Source organism: Strix aluco, chromosome 5, assembly GCF_031877795.1.
Source record: "Strix aluco isolate bStrAlu1 chromosome 5, bStrAlu1.hap1, whole genome shotgun sequence".
Classification (NCBI taxonomy): domain Eukaryota; kingdom Metazoa; phylum Chordata; class Aves; order Strigiformes; family Strigidae; genus Strix; species Strix aluco.
In genome coordinates, this window is record NC_133935.1 from 53916825 (window position 1) to 53931685 (window position 14861).

Below are 14861 nucleotides of genomic sequence, written 5' to 3' on the forward strand. Positions count from 1 at the left end.
GAGATTTTTACATTTCTGTACCACAGAGAGAAGACCTTTTTGAACCATCTAATTTTGGAATAGCATAAATTCTCAGGACCAATGAAGGGAGCATGCCAAGATAATAAATTGTTCACTGCTTAGCGAAGGGGAAGAATTTGGGGACTCCAGCATGGAAGCAGAGATTTTTTAGATTACATCAGGAATTTTAACCTTTTAACTTGACTGGAGTTGCCAATTTCTGAGAGCCTGTGAGAGTTACCTAAGAAAAACAAGACTTTTGTCAGTAGCATCAAATTCACTGCAAAGAATCCTTACTCATTCAAAATTCATTAGAAGTGTGTAAATTTAAAATAGTTGAAAGCTGTTGGTATAATAAGAGTAATAAATGTGACCAAATCAGGTAAAGCAGAAGAAATAAAATTTAGCAGAAGAAATAAAACTTATTAATGTAAATTCTAGAAGAAATAGTGCAGTTTAAAACAAGAAAAATCAAAGTATAACATAAAGATTGCAACAGTAGTAGGGATGGTCAACACACATTTATTTTTATTATAAAAGCTGCTGATTATTTCTGCTATAAAATATGCAAAACCTCACTTGTCCTGAATGATGAATGAAAAAATGGTGCACATGATATTGGTCTGGTCTGTGCTAATTTATCTTTTGTATTCAGCATCCCGCTATCTTAGATTTCCACAGTCATTCTAAACATAAACTTCTGTATTTTTGACAAGTCTTTAGGGTCTATATACACATTTTTAAATCGGTTGATTCGGCAACATTGCTATGAAAACCTGTAAGAACAATACAACACACCCCCAGATTGACAAGTTTAAGGCTGAAGAAGACCTGTAATGTATGTCATTAATCAAGAAGTTTAGATCTTCAATAAATGAATGTGTTGAAAAACACTGGATACATTCATGTGATCATATGTTTGGGGAGGTACATTGTGTTTATAGTGTAAGAATACCCTTTGAGAGATTTATACCCAAATCCTGTTGGTTGACTGGAGCTGCTTTAACATTTGAAGACAGGGAAGGCAGGAGATGAATCACCTGTGGTCTGAAACAGTGTGGTAGAACGAACATCAACCTTTGCAGGTCCAAAAAGAGCAAAGGACAAACTTACTACAACAAAAAAGTTTGTGCACTTAAAGAATAGTATCTCATTAAATTGCACATATTTTATATTGCTTTGGCATATTTCCCTCTGTCTTTTGGTATTAAGTGCAGACTACAAACATATATTTATCAAAAGATGAGTGATATCAGTTTGGGTCCTGTTAAAGTCACAAAGTGAATGGGATTGCTACTGCAACAGCAGGTGGGACAATTGTGGGGAGAGAGGGAAAAGAGAAAGGCAATGTTGGAATCTGCTCATGGCTTTGGTATGTTGGTATCCCTCATCAGCAAGGTGAAAATAAGTTTTAGTCATGCAGAAGTTATTGAAGCTATATTTCTTGACATTATGTTTTTCTGTTCTCCAAATTGAGACATCTAGGTCCAAAAATTTACACAAGTCTGTGAGTTTTCAGGGTTGAAAGAACATCACTTTTTGTATATCAAAGAAGAAATTGCATTACGTGAGAATGAAAGACAGTGTACATTTGAAGACAGAAATTTCAGCAATTTGATGACAGTACCATTTTAATCCTGATCTGTATCTGTTGGCATGTATTTCTCAGCAAAAGTGAGAACAGTGTAACCAGGGCCATACTGCTAGTCTTATTCATGCTAATTCCTCCACCTCACCTCTAACAAACCAGAAACCCTAGAGAATAATTTGTCTGAGCCTGTTCCAAACAAATCTTTTCATGTCTTCTCTATATAGGAAGTTCCTGATTACTTTGAAGCACATCCATACGTTTTGAAGACATTATGAAAAATAGGTTATACTGCTTCTAGGATTTATTTTAGAAATTATTATAGAACATAGAAATTTTGTCTTTTAATAACTGTATTAATTCTTCTGATATTTCTTTACCTAGATGTATGCCATTTGAGCTGTTTCTGAGCACTATAATAGTTGCTTGATTTCACATTCTTTTTTTGGCTAAAACACAGACATTTGTATAATTCTCAGCTGACACTTTAGCATATTAATTTTTTTTCATATAGGACAGGATTTTTCACTCCTCATACCTGAGATATATATAATATTTCTAATACATAATTCAGAATATTAAATAGAAGGATATCAATCTAGAATACATCTGAACAGTAAGTGCTGGATCTTATAATTTCTCCTGTTCTGCTGGATTTCAGTATTTCAGAGAAGTTTCATATATTGAAGATACTTGAATATTTTGCAGTAACATCATCTTTTCTCTTCTTATTAGTCCCAAGAACATGGATTTCATTCATTTATGGTTTTGTTCGGGTGGCTGCATTCTTCATACCATTTATTCTGCTGAAGCTTGGAAGGCTTGAAATATGATTAAAATGCGAATTAGAATAGTAGGTGAACCCCTACATTTCGCCTAAGATTAAAAATAATGTTTGTCATTATTTTAGAAAAATGGCAATATTCAATTATGTTATTTTAACATAGTTGTGGACATAGATCTATTGGGCTAGCCCAAGATTCAGTGTCTATTCTCACATAAAAGCAGATAGGTGTTAGAGGGTGCAAAGTCTTCTTAAGGGAAGAACCTCTCTGTTCGCCTGACATTGATGTTGCAGGAGAGTGGCTGCTGAGGTATAAAAGAACTACCAAGTGTTGCTCATGTTTTCTGCAAAGTGATGAGCTTTCTGCTGTGAAGTGTAGAAAGTAATTACTATTGGTGATTAAACTGGATAGCACTTCAGAGGTTTAGCAGGCAGCCAATTCTGTGGTGATCACATAATGATAATTTTGTTATTTTTGTGATATTCTGTATAAGAAATCTGTAGGTGTAAAGCCCCACTGTTTCCATAGACAGTGGGCATACAGGTGCATTACAGTTCATCTTAGTATACTGGCTCTAGACAATCAAAAATGTATATGTCAGTTTGCATCCAGATGAGATGCTATTTTGAACAACATCCACTGTAATCTCTTTCTTTCTTCAGAAACTGCTGAAGATCTTAAAATATCCAGTTCACTGACAAATCAGGTAGTTGTTCAGTCCAAGTAGGCTAAAGTAGACTTGGGAGAAGGAGCAAGAAATGACAACCATATTGCACACTAGTAATTTAGTAGAACTAGCAGCCTTGTCTCCATCTCTTCCTCCTCAGGTGATCCCAATGGACTAGATATGGAGAGGAGGGATGCTTGTAGCCCTGGAGCTGTGCACAGTTCCCAAACTGATCATGTGATGTTCCTGTGCTCAAGCTACATCAGGATTAAAGACTTTGGCATTTGTCTCCCAAAAGTTGGTCAGCAGTGATGAAAGAACCTATAGAGACAACTTTATGTGTCAAAAAAGAATACTGGTTGTCTTCTTTATCAGTCTTCTCAGGTAATGCGAGAACATGGGTGTTCCCCCTCTACGAATAAGATCTGGGAAGAGTCAATGTAGTTGCTTAATATCAAGAAAAGACCAAAGCAGATGTGATCACTTACTTCTCCTTCCAAGAGTAAATTCTGCCATGAATTGTTGGGTAAGGTATAGAAAAAAAACAGCAGCAGAAACAAGTATAAGAATGATCCAGCAACAAAAACTTGATTGCAGGAGGCAGAGCAACCCACTGGATATTATCAAGAACTTGCTTTAGACACTGCGTAAGTTATTTAAAGTTGATGTATATGAACAGGCAACCTGCCAAGGATTTTGGTCAAGTTGGAGTCAATTGAACATCAACCCAAAAGCTTTTTATTAGGGCATAAGTCATACTGGATATATTAAGGATCAAGCCTCCAAAGGAAAAATGCTAAAATTAAATTAAACACAGAAAATGCTTATATGAATCATAGCAGAATGACTGAAAGGATAAAAACACTTAAGTAAAAATACAAGCAGTAACTTTGTAAATACAATGACATTTTGTTCATGCAAAAGAAGGAAAGCCAACCTGAATAAAGATAAATTGAAGGGACACATGTTAGCCGGTAAAATTCAAGACAAAAACTAAGAGCAGAGAGATAATGAAGAGGAAACAGTCATGCGCCTAAAAGTGGGCTACAAGACTCTTCAGAAGAAAACCTACTTCCAACCTTAACTGTATTCACACAATTCTACTGAATATCTTATGGTGAACATTTTTGCAAGACCTTAGGCCATCAGCAGGAGGATGCCGAAAAAGGACAGGCAAGTCCTCTGAGTTAGTAGGGAGCCTAAAGATTCAGTGACATTTTGGAGGAACTCACCAATGTGTTTGTCACTATTTTTGCCATAGTGAGTTGGGGAGTTATCTAAACTTATATTTTGAGGCAATAATCATAAGACAATGAAAATAAAGTCCAGTAATTAATAATTTACATAGCATCAAGTTATGTTGCTTTTTGTTATACTGTATGGTAAAGTATTTTTGAAACACCATTTGGAATTGATAGATGTTTACCTAATATTCATGTGTATTTCTTCAGAAACATTTGCCGTATCTTAGAAGCAGCATATCTGCAATGTGATGCAGGGGTTGCTATGGTGAGTTCACATCTCTTATTTAATGCTGTACCTGAGTAAATAGACATTGTAACAATCTCTGTTAGAGGTGCTATTAGTAAAGTTATGTCAGCATTTCTATCAAAAATACTTGTTTTCCTGTTGCAACTGGGCCAAAAGACAAAGAAAACTATTCCTAGACCAAATCCACAGAAGTCTTTGTACACTTCTAGAGTATTTTTTGCACAGCTTCAATCACTTTCTGAAGTCCTCTGTCATAAAAATCAAGTAAAAAAATCAGTGGATTTGTTTCTATTCTTTAGTAGCTAGTGATATTTGTGACAGTTATGGGACTTTTCATTTAGAAAAATCTTTAGAGAAATTTAGGCTTTAGTTTTCATTTCACTGTTCCAGTTGGTGCCAGTGGGCATTCAGTCAGGCATTAATTGTATTACTTGTTTTACAGCCCTTCTGTACTGACAGAGTGGCATAAAGACACTTTTGTGTAAAGGAGAACCAGGTCCTTAGTTCTTGTATTTAATGATTCAATTTAACTAAATGGCATCAGAAATTTAACTTCTGCACTCCAGTGCCTTCTTTTGAGCAATTATTTGAGACACTCTCCAGGATAACACACAAGAAAGGAACACATTGCTGGAAGTAATCGAATACATTTATCTTTTTGCACCTATTTATTTTTCTAACCATTTACTTTGAAAAAAGAGTAAGTAACTTTCTGAGAATAGCTTTCGGTATGAGCTCCCCTGTGTATGTCAGGATAACTCTTGCATTATGCATTTGCATAAATCTGTAAGTTGACCTGATTAAATGTTTTCCTTTTGTGAGTAGTTTTTTTTTTTTTTAATTAACTTTTGTAGGAAGTGTCTATATTTGGCAAAATCCCTTATACCAGATAATAATATTTTTGAAACCAAACTGCTACAAGAATATTTGTAAATACATATATTTTTACTCAGAATCGTATGTTTTAAGGACCTGGGTGGAAAAGTCAAATTTTACAGTAAAAAAACAAATGCTTTTCCAACTTGCCAATAGGTCTGATTATTATAGTGGGACTTGTATATGTGCTTGCACGTTGACCTGGTGAAGACTATACTTTGAAGTGGAACAGTTTCTTCTGTGCTACATGTCAGCTGGTAAGAGTGGATACTCATTACTGAATTGGCTGAAAGAGTGTGGCTGAACAAACACATCTTTCCTGTAAGTCAGGAAGAACACGGTTGGATGGAGAAACTCAAACAGGTCACAAATGTACATCATTACCTGGTAATGAGAAGGGAAGGTTATTTTTTGAGAATTTACTCCCATAGTCAGAAAGAGAGAGATGCAATGTGTTTCAGATTTTGCCCTGACATAAACTGTAGAAGCTGTGTTTTTGTACAGCATAAATCAAGGCCCTTCATGTTAAATGGAATCATAGAGATCCTTGAAATAATTTTGATGGTGTTTTGGGGGGTGACTCCAATTTTTAAGTGCTACAGTATTTGGATGTTACTGCCTAACTTGATGCTCAGTTTCTGCAGCACCATATGATAGGATAGATCTCAAGCTCCACAAAATCAAGTATGACAGCACTAGAAGATAAGAAATAGACCATGAACTTTCAACCTTCTGCTGTAAGGCCTTCTTTCCAAACACAAGCCAGTATCTGATGTTACAGTATTGGGGTCAAAGCTGCAACACTAAAACTTTTAGAAAATACTGTCCAATAATATAAACAAAGCAATAATAGAACATAGTGAATTCCACATGTCTTGTGGCACCTACCTATGAGTAGAATATGACTAAAACACCAGCCTATCCACTTTTCAAAACAATTATCACCATGAAGCACTAGTAATTCACCTTTTTTCCCCACTAAGATCCTATATTCATATTTTCCACAACAGTTTTCTTCAGTCATATCATCAGTGTACAAAGAAATCCCACTAAGACAGTGAGTCAGCATATTATTCCTTTTTCTCTTTCCTTCACTTGTGTATAAAAAACTGGAGCAAGGAGGACTGGAAGGAGATGGCTAAGTTCTACATTTAAGGGTCTTCATTGGAAAATAGTTGTCAGACCTCAATGGTGAATACCCATGCAATATCAGCAGGCTAAAACATGACAGCTCCGTCAATCTCATTCATGATAAGACACGAATGAGTTTTTCAAATAAGTGGATACCAGAAAGTAGCATCTTGAAAAAAAAACAGCAGAAAACAGTGTGATACATCAGGGCAACATGCTAAGAGAAATCACCCACCATCCTTTAGGAGGTCAGTGTCTACATGTTGAAAAGTTGACACTTCTCTGGTTTCCTTATAGGCAGTACCAACCAGAATGAATTCAAAGTATAACCTTGAGATGAGAAATGTATGGATTAAAAGACTTACAAGAGATGGAAAAAATCCTGTCCATGATTTAAAAGTTGTACCAGTGTGAAACAATTTATCATATGTACCAATTTTCTGAGGCACAACAGATAGTTTTGAAGTTAACTATACATTTTTATTGTTTTTGATTTGTGATAAATCTAGCACTTCTTAGTGAAACTCGTTGGTGCCTAAGATTTCTTGTTGTTATCTTCTTTATTCTTATGAGAAAATTTATCAGGTAAATCTGGAAATATGATCTTATGTGTTACATCTTTAGCAAAAGTCTTATAGACCGCCAGTGAGACACAGATTCCAGATCTTGCAAGTCATGAAACAGACACCCATGGTACATAATGTGACATTATTTTAGTCTGTGCTGTAAACTATTAGCACCAGAAAGAAAAGATTCAGAATCATAGTATGATAACGTTCTTCATTAAAAAAAATCAGTAGTGTTATCCAAGTGTGGAAAGGTAATAAAAGATTCATCATCTTGTCAATATTTTGAATTTCACTTTCAAATCATGGAAGTCACAGCCTTGTGTAAAATATAAGATGCTAGACTATATCATAGCTAAAGGTTCAAAGTTTGAAGGAAGTAATAAAAAACTTAAGAATTATATTATTAAGAGGTTATGTTTTCACCAACAATGAGGGGCTGGTGGGGAATGTGAAGCTCAAGGGCAGCCTTGGCTGCAGTGACCGTGAAATGGTGGAGTTCAAGATCCTTAGGGCAGTGAAGAAGGAACACAAGCTCACTACCCTGGACTTCAGGAGAGCAGACTTTGGCCTCTTCAGGGATCTGCTTGGCAAAGTAGCATGGGACAAAGCCCTGGAAGGAAGAGGGGCCCAAGAAAGCTGGTTAATATTCAAGGATCACCTCCTCCAAGCTCAGGAGCGATGCATCTTGACAAAGAAGTCAGGTAAGAACGCCAGGAGGCCTGCATGGATGAACATGGAGCTCCTGGACACGCTCAAACACAAAAAGGAAGCCTACAGAGGGTGGAAGCAAGGACAGATAGCTTGGGGGGAATACAGTGAAATTGTCCGAACAGCCAGGGATCGTGTCATGAAGGCCAAAACCCTGATAGAATTAAATCTTGCCAGGGACATCAAGGGCAACGAGGAACATCAGTGATAAAAGGAAGACTACGGAAAATGTGGGACCTCTCTAGAAGGAAACAGGAGACCTGGTTACCCAGAATATGGAGAAGGCTGAGGTACTCAACAACTTTTTTGACTCAGTCTTCACCAGCAAGGGCTCCAGCCACACCACCCAAGTCACAGAAGGCAAAAGCATGGACTAGGAGAATGAAGAAATGCCCACTGTAGGATAAGACTGGGTTTGAGACTAAGGAACCTGCAGGTGCACTAGTCCATGGGACCTGATGAGATGCATCCACGGGTCCTGAGGGAACAGGCAGATGAAGCAGCTAAGCCACTATCCATCATATGTAAGATATCATGGCAGTCCAGTGACGTTCCCAGTGACTGAAAAAGGGGAATCATAACCCTTTAAAGAGGAAGAAAGAAGACCTGGGGAACTAGACCAGCCAGTTTCATCTCTGTGCCCAACATGGAGCGAATGCTCCTGGAAGCTATGCTAGGGCACATGGAAAATAAGGAAATGATTGGTGACAGCAAACATGGTTTCACTAAGGGCAAATCATGCCTGACAAATTCGGTGGCCTTCTACAATGGGGTTACAGAGTCGGTGGAGCAACTGACATCATCTACCTGGACTTGTGCAAAGCATTTGACACTGTCCCACATGACATCCTTGTCTCTAAATTGGAGAGACATGGATTTGATGGATGGACCACTCGGTGGGTAAGGAACTGGCTGGATGGTTGCACTCAAAGAGCTGCAGTCAATGGCTCAATGTCTGAGTGGAGAGTAGTGATGAGTGGTGTTCCTCAGGGGTTGGTATTGGGACCAACTCTGTTTAACATCTCTGTTGGTGACACAGACAGTGGGATTGAGTGCACCCCCAGCAAGTTTCACGATGACACCAAGCTGAGTGGTGCAGTCAACACACTGGAGGGAAGGGATGCCATCCAGAGGGACCTTGACAGGCTTGAGAGGTGGGCCTGTGCAAACCTCGTGAAGTTCAACAAAGCCAAGTGCAAGGTCCTGCACATGGGTCAAAGTAATCCAAAGCACAAATACAGGCTGGGCGAAGAGTGGATTGAGAGCAGCCCTGCAGAGAAGGACTTGGGGGTATTGGTAGATGAAAAACTGACTATGACCAGCAATGTGCACTCACAGCCCAGAAAGCCAACCACATCCTGGGCTACATCAAAAGAAGTGCGGCCAGCAGGTCAAAGGAGGTGATTCTTCCCGTCTACTCTTCTCTCATGACACACCACCTGGAATACTGGGTTCAGCTCTAGGGCCCTCAACATAAGAAGGACCTGCTTGAGTGGGTCCAGAGGAGGGCCATGAAGATGGTCAGGGAGCTAGAGCCCTTCCCTTATGAGGACAGGCCAAAAGAGTTGGGTTTGTTCAGCCTAGAGAAGAGAAGGCTCCAAAGAGACCTTATAGCAGCCTTTCTGTACTTAAAGGGAGCCTACAGGAAAGATGGGGAGGGACTCTTTATCAGGGAGTGTAGTGATAGGATGAGGGACAACAGTTTTAAACTGAAAGAGGGTAGATTTAGATTAGATATAAGGAAGAAATTCTTTACTGTGAGGGTGGTGAGACACTGGAACAAGTTGTCCAGAGAAGTTGTGGATGCACCCCCCCCTGGAAGGGTTCAAGGCCAGCTTGGATGGGGCTTTGAGCAATCTGGTCTAGTGGAAGGTGTCCCTGCCCATGGCAGGGCGGTTGGAACTAGATGATCTTTAAGGTCGCTTCCAACCCAAACCATTCTATGATTCTATGAAATACATTAAGAATGTTTAAGAATATTACATCAAGGCCAGATGTCCAACTAAAGGATGAGCGCTCATGCAGTATTTTAGCCAATCAAAACATTTTACAAGCACTAACTGATTTTTATAAAATCATTGTGAAAAAGGGAGGAAATTATTATCACACTTTTCCTCTCATCAGAACTGAATATTAGAACTTGAAAAATGTGTCATATGTCACTACCACTGGTGAGTTTTGCAAGTAGTAGTAGTCAAGATTACCATCTAGTCTTGATGATTGAGTTGATGATTTGGATTTCATAACCACTGCAGACAGTTTCTCTATACACCATTAGAAATGGTAGAGTTAGCCCATTTTGCCACAAGGTGAAGTTTTCTTCAAAGTAAAAGGAAAATTTCATAATGTTGCAATAAAAAGTATAACATCTTCCTGGTTTTTTAGCAATTTACGACCTTAGTTTACAGAACACTTGATTCCTAATATAGCTCATTGTCTCCTTTTTTTCTTTAATTTATCCAGCAATTAGGTCTGAAAATTTAAAAGTCATATTTCAGAAATTAATGTTAAAGACATTGCAGAGGAGAAAAAAAGAAAAGGTAAGTTAACAAGAATCAGAAAATTACACTATGAAACTAAGGGTTGAAATTTAAGGAACATACCTTTGCTCCTCAAGCCCACCACAAGTCTTGTTAGGAAGCATGGTTTTACCCTTCTACTTTTAGACCAGATTAGTGGGTAACATTCTGATTATTGAAACAGAGAGGAGCAAAATTGTTGGATGCTGCAGGAATATGATTTTTTAGTATTTTTCCTTTTTACAGTGAAAAAAAATGAGGGGATGATAAGGTTACTCAGACAGATCTTCCTTTGCTGGCAATAAGTTTAGCCTGAATTAGTATCTCAGCATTCAGTCCATGCTTCTACTTTATGATTTATTGCCTACAGACACCAATACATGTGAAGACACAAAGCAAACAAAAGAGTAAGTAGCTGATGGACATTTTTAGTTTTGTTTGAAATAGGCTTCAGAACTCACACATCTTAAAAGCATGACTCATCTTGTACTTTTTTGTTTCTGTTTTACTATGGAAAACATCATTCCTGCTCTGAGAAAGTTTGGTTTTATGGCACTTAGCATACCATTAAATTAGCTCAGATCTTCCTCCATGGGAGAGTGAAGTTGGTCACCTGCATAAATGCTGCCCACAGGAGTAGAAGGGACATTGGATCAAGTCCTTTTTGACTATTTACATCATTGGCCAATGGTGGAAGAGAAGATGTATGACACCACCTCAGCCATGGCCCATTGATGACCTGCCTTTTGTCATTCCTGATGCCTTTTCTTTTTTTTTTTTTTTGAGATAGAATTGTTACAAAAACAGCTCCAAGAGAGAAGGAGCACTTTGAGAATTTTCTTCAGCTAATTAAAGTGTTGACAGGCTGAAGGGATTCCAGTCCAGACATTGGCAGAAGAAAGGCTAAAACAGAGACCAGAAAGGAAGTGTAAAGTGTGACTGGCTCAGGAGACACAAACTTTCCCCTCTAGGTCAAAGCATTGAACTTAGCCCAGAACGGGGGCAACTGAAAAATCTCTGTTACCACTGTTGCTCTTCAGGATGCTGTGTGAAATTTAGTGATAGCTAGTCCAGCTGCACACATCGTAAAACCCATGTTATCATTCTCAGTTCTTTACAGTTTAATGTAAATCAGAACCAGATCTGAAACAAGTCATATACCTTGAATTGGAATGATATTCTCTATACAATACCTCTTTTTTCCCTCTTGACAAAGTGGTAAAGGTAGAGTAGCCAGATCTTTTATATCAAGCCAAATATGGACAAGGAGGAGCTATATACATAATCACTTTCAGAAATAGATTAATATTATTTTAAATTTCAAATGGAAATGTCACTGAGCAGTACACACAGACATTGCATCTGTGCAGGAATATGGAAATTTCCCACCTTCATATTTAAATAGGACTGTAGGAAGTAAATTTCTCACTTATAACATAGCACTACTTGCAATAACTAAACAAATTTTGTCTTCTGAGTCTCCTTGTTTTGCTGGAATGGAGGTGGGGAGAAATCCAGTTCAGTTCATCAACATGTTTAAATAGTGCCTTTGAGAAAGGATTCAGAAGCAAATATGTACCGTTGCACTGGGCAGCTGCTCTTGCGGATTTCCAGTTAAACAAACATCTATTGCAAGGTATGTCTCGTAATGAGGTTGTTTTCTCTAGACTTTTTCTAGGGTCATGGTCATCACCTGGGAATTGTGGTTTTCAGATTTACGAAATTACTAATCGATATTTGTGCAAAATTGCACAATAGTATAATAAACAATAGTGGTGTATGAATGTGCAGCACATCATAAAACGTTACTTTTCTGTGAGAATTGCTGATTTCCAGATTTCACTTCAAACTGTACTTAACAGAGTCAAGTAGAGTAAGTGACAAAACTTATAAAATGTTAATTTTTAACATTTGAATAAAAAAGACATGGAAGCTAATGGTGACAAAATATAATTATAAATACAGCTTTGTTTTAGCAATACTTGTAGTTTCTGATTACTTTCAACAGCCAATAGCAAAGTAAAGAACCATGAGTCTGCAGGAATGGTGACTGCTCATTACAGTGCGCTCACAGTCTTCACTGGCATGTTCATTCAGTCTGCTGAACCAGGAAAAAACTTCTATTAATAGGATTTGATTTAAAAAAATACTAATGGCATATTGGAAGTCAAGAACCATTTTTTCTTTAATGCTTAAATTTTTTTAAAGAAATGCTAATATACTAACACATTTTTCTCATTAAGTACCTTTTTAACCACATGGTAAATATATTTATCTTCAGCTTCAGAAAGACAATCCAATTTGGACTTCTTTTCTGAGTGCTTTTACAACTGTACAGAGTTACAGCAGGGTCTCAGGTACTATCAAGACTCTGTACTCACTTCTGAGTTAGGTGCTAAAACTGCAGTGAAGTGTCTGGCTTCATTTGTCTCTGATTTTTAACAGCTGTGTTTGAATTTAGAGCTTGATTGACAATTATCTCACCTTGATTGCTTGGGCTATGAAAAGATTATTTTGTGATAAACAGTTAATTTTCCATCCCCCTTTTTGATATTAATGCTTACTCATGCCTGAGCAGCTACAGCTACAATTTTTAAAATTAAGCCAAAAATATTAGGTGGTTGTGGCTGGCGTGACACTTCAGTGTCTAGTAATGTTACTTCTTGTACTTGCCTGTGTCAATGAAGTTTTAGCATGGGTAAAATTTAAAATCAATTTTTCTCCAAGAGTTCTACTGAGCAAGGATTGTGATAAACTCTGTTAATTTAGGATTAAAGAGAGAATGAAAATCCAGCAATAACAGCCCTTTGATAGCAGTGGGGGATGAGTAATGGAAAATGTTCTTGCTGAGGACTAATCAGAGTGTAATTGCTAAAGGAACCAATCTTTCATTAATTGGAAAGGCAGTAAACTCAATCAGTCACAGTGCCAAAATATTGCAGTTCAGTTGAAGAATTTTATTGAACTAATTGATGTAATTGTTTTAAGTAATGCTGTTATAAGAGTCATTATTAAGAAAAATTATTCTCAATATACTTTTCTGAAACATAAAAACTTTTTATGAGGCAAGTGATTTTAATTTCAAAAAAAGATGCGACAACGGTTTTGAATTAAAAGAGCAACTTGACTAGGTTATCTTTCATTAGACATTATCAATACTTGATTTTGGATGCCATCATGGATAATGTGAAGCACTTTGTAAGTTAAGGGTACTTTAGCTATGTTTAGACTAGCTTAAACATTTCTGATAGCATTTTCTTGGAGTCAGAAAATTGGTTTCATCTTATCTGCCTAATCCGGATAGGATTCCCTGAACCAGGGAAGTCTACCTCACGCTTTTGCACACCCATTCTCCACTCCTTTTTAGCCCTGAGGGAACGTTGTACAAGTGCTGTAGGTTACTCACTAGCTCCACAATCAGTTTAAACTGGAATAAGCAGTCCTGGCTTACCTTCCAGTCCTCTGCCTGATTATTGCCATTTGCGTCTCTCTCTCCCTTCTGCCAGATGTTCATGCAGCCACATGGTGAGTGGGAAAAAAGCAACGCTCTTGGTTAAAACTAGCCTCTTTTTTTCTTGTTTTTCCTCCCGTAAGTATTTATGACTATTTGCAGTCACTGGAGAAGCAAGGAGAGTGAAAACAGTGATTGTGTCAGTGGGAAGTTGGCACTGCCTCTTTTAGCATCAGCATTTGCTTATGTTGACTTAAGGGAGTTGTGGGACTATAGTGTTAGCATCGCTCCTCTGGGATTCAAACCCAGCCGGGGTCTGTGAAGCAAGAAGCAGGAGCCCAGATACGTCAGTCACTGATTCCCTTCCTTTCCCAACAGTGTTTGGGCTGATTGAAAAACCCATCTCACTGGCACCAGTTCTGATGCAATATCTCTTAAATTCAAAAGCAGAGGGAAAGTGCTGTATGTAACCCTATATGAACCGCAAGTGCAGCGTCCTGGCCATGTCTGTGTAATCTTTCTGGGTCTGTGACAGTGACAATAAATATTGACATCACTGCAAAGCCAAGCAAAATGTTTGGGAGGTTTTCATGCCACAATGAACCTTTAGTGTGTTTCTAGCAACATCCCATTGATTATTGAATCACAGACAATCCTGACGGCGCAAGATTTGTAGAGGAAGGTAATGTAATTCATTAGATCCAATGGCAGAATTCAGGAAAGAACAGTCACATTTCCAGCCACCCGGTCCAAAAGGTAGAGCTTGTTAGTCTTTCAGATATGGTCGACAATCAAGGAGATATCAACGGTGACTGAGTTCCCATAAGGGGACTTTATTTGATTGCTATTTGTGTTCAGAAAGTTGCTTAGCAGATTTCTTGCCATCAAGCTGTGGAGTCAGTGTGGCTCAGGGGTCCAAAAGGCTCAGTTAAGTGCCTGGAAAGCCTCTTGGCCAAGGTTCTGCACAAATTCATTGCAGCTGCAACATGAAAATAGAGTTGTCATTACTGTTGCTTTATCACTGTTATTTTTAGCTATTACATATGTCTCCTGCAGCTTCTCTTGATCAAATGCCG

General features: G+C 38.0%; 1 long non-coding RNA gene across 1 annotated transcript; it reads right to left on the reverse strand.

Annotated features, from left to right (window-relative positions):
• Positions 1-502: 502 nt before the first annotated feature.
• Positions 503-13945, reverse strand: LOC141924614 (uncharacterized). The gene is made up of 3 exons (XR_012623592.1): positions 13786-13945; positions 4467-4580; positions 503-2409 (listed from the first exon to the last, which is right to left on the reverse strand). It is a non-coding gene; the product is annotated as an uncharacterized LOC141924614 (long non-coding RNA).
• Positions 13946-14861: the final 916 nt, after the last annotated feature.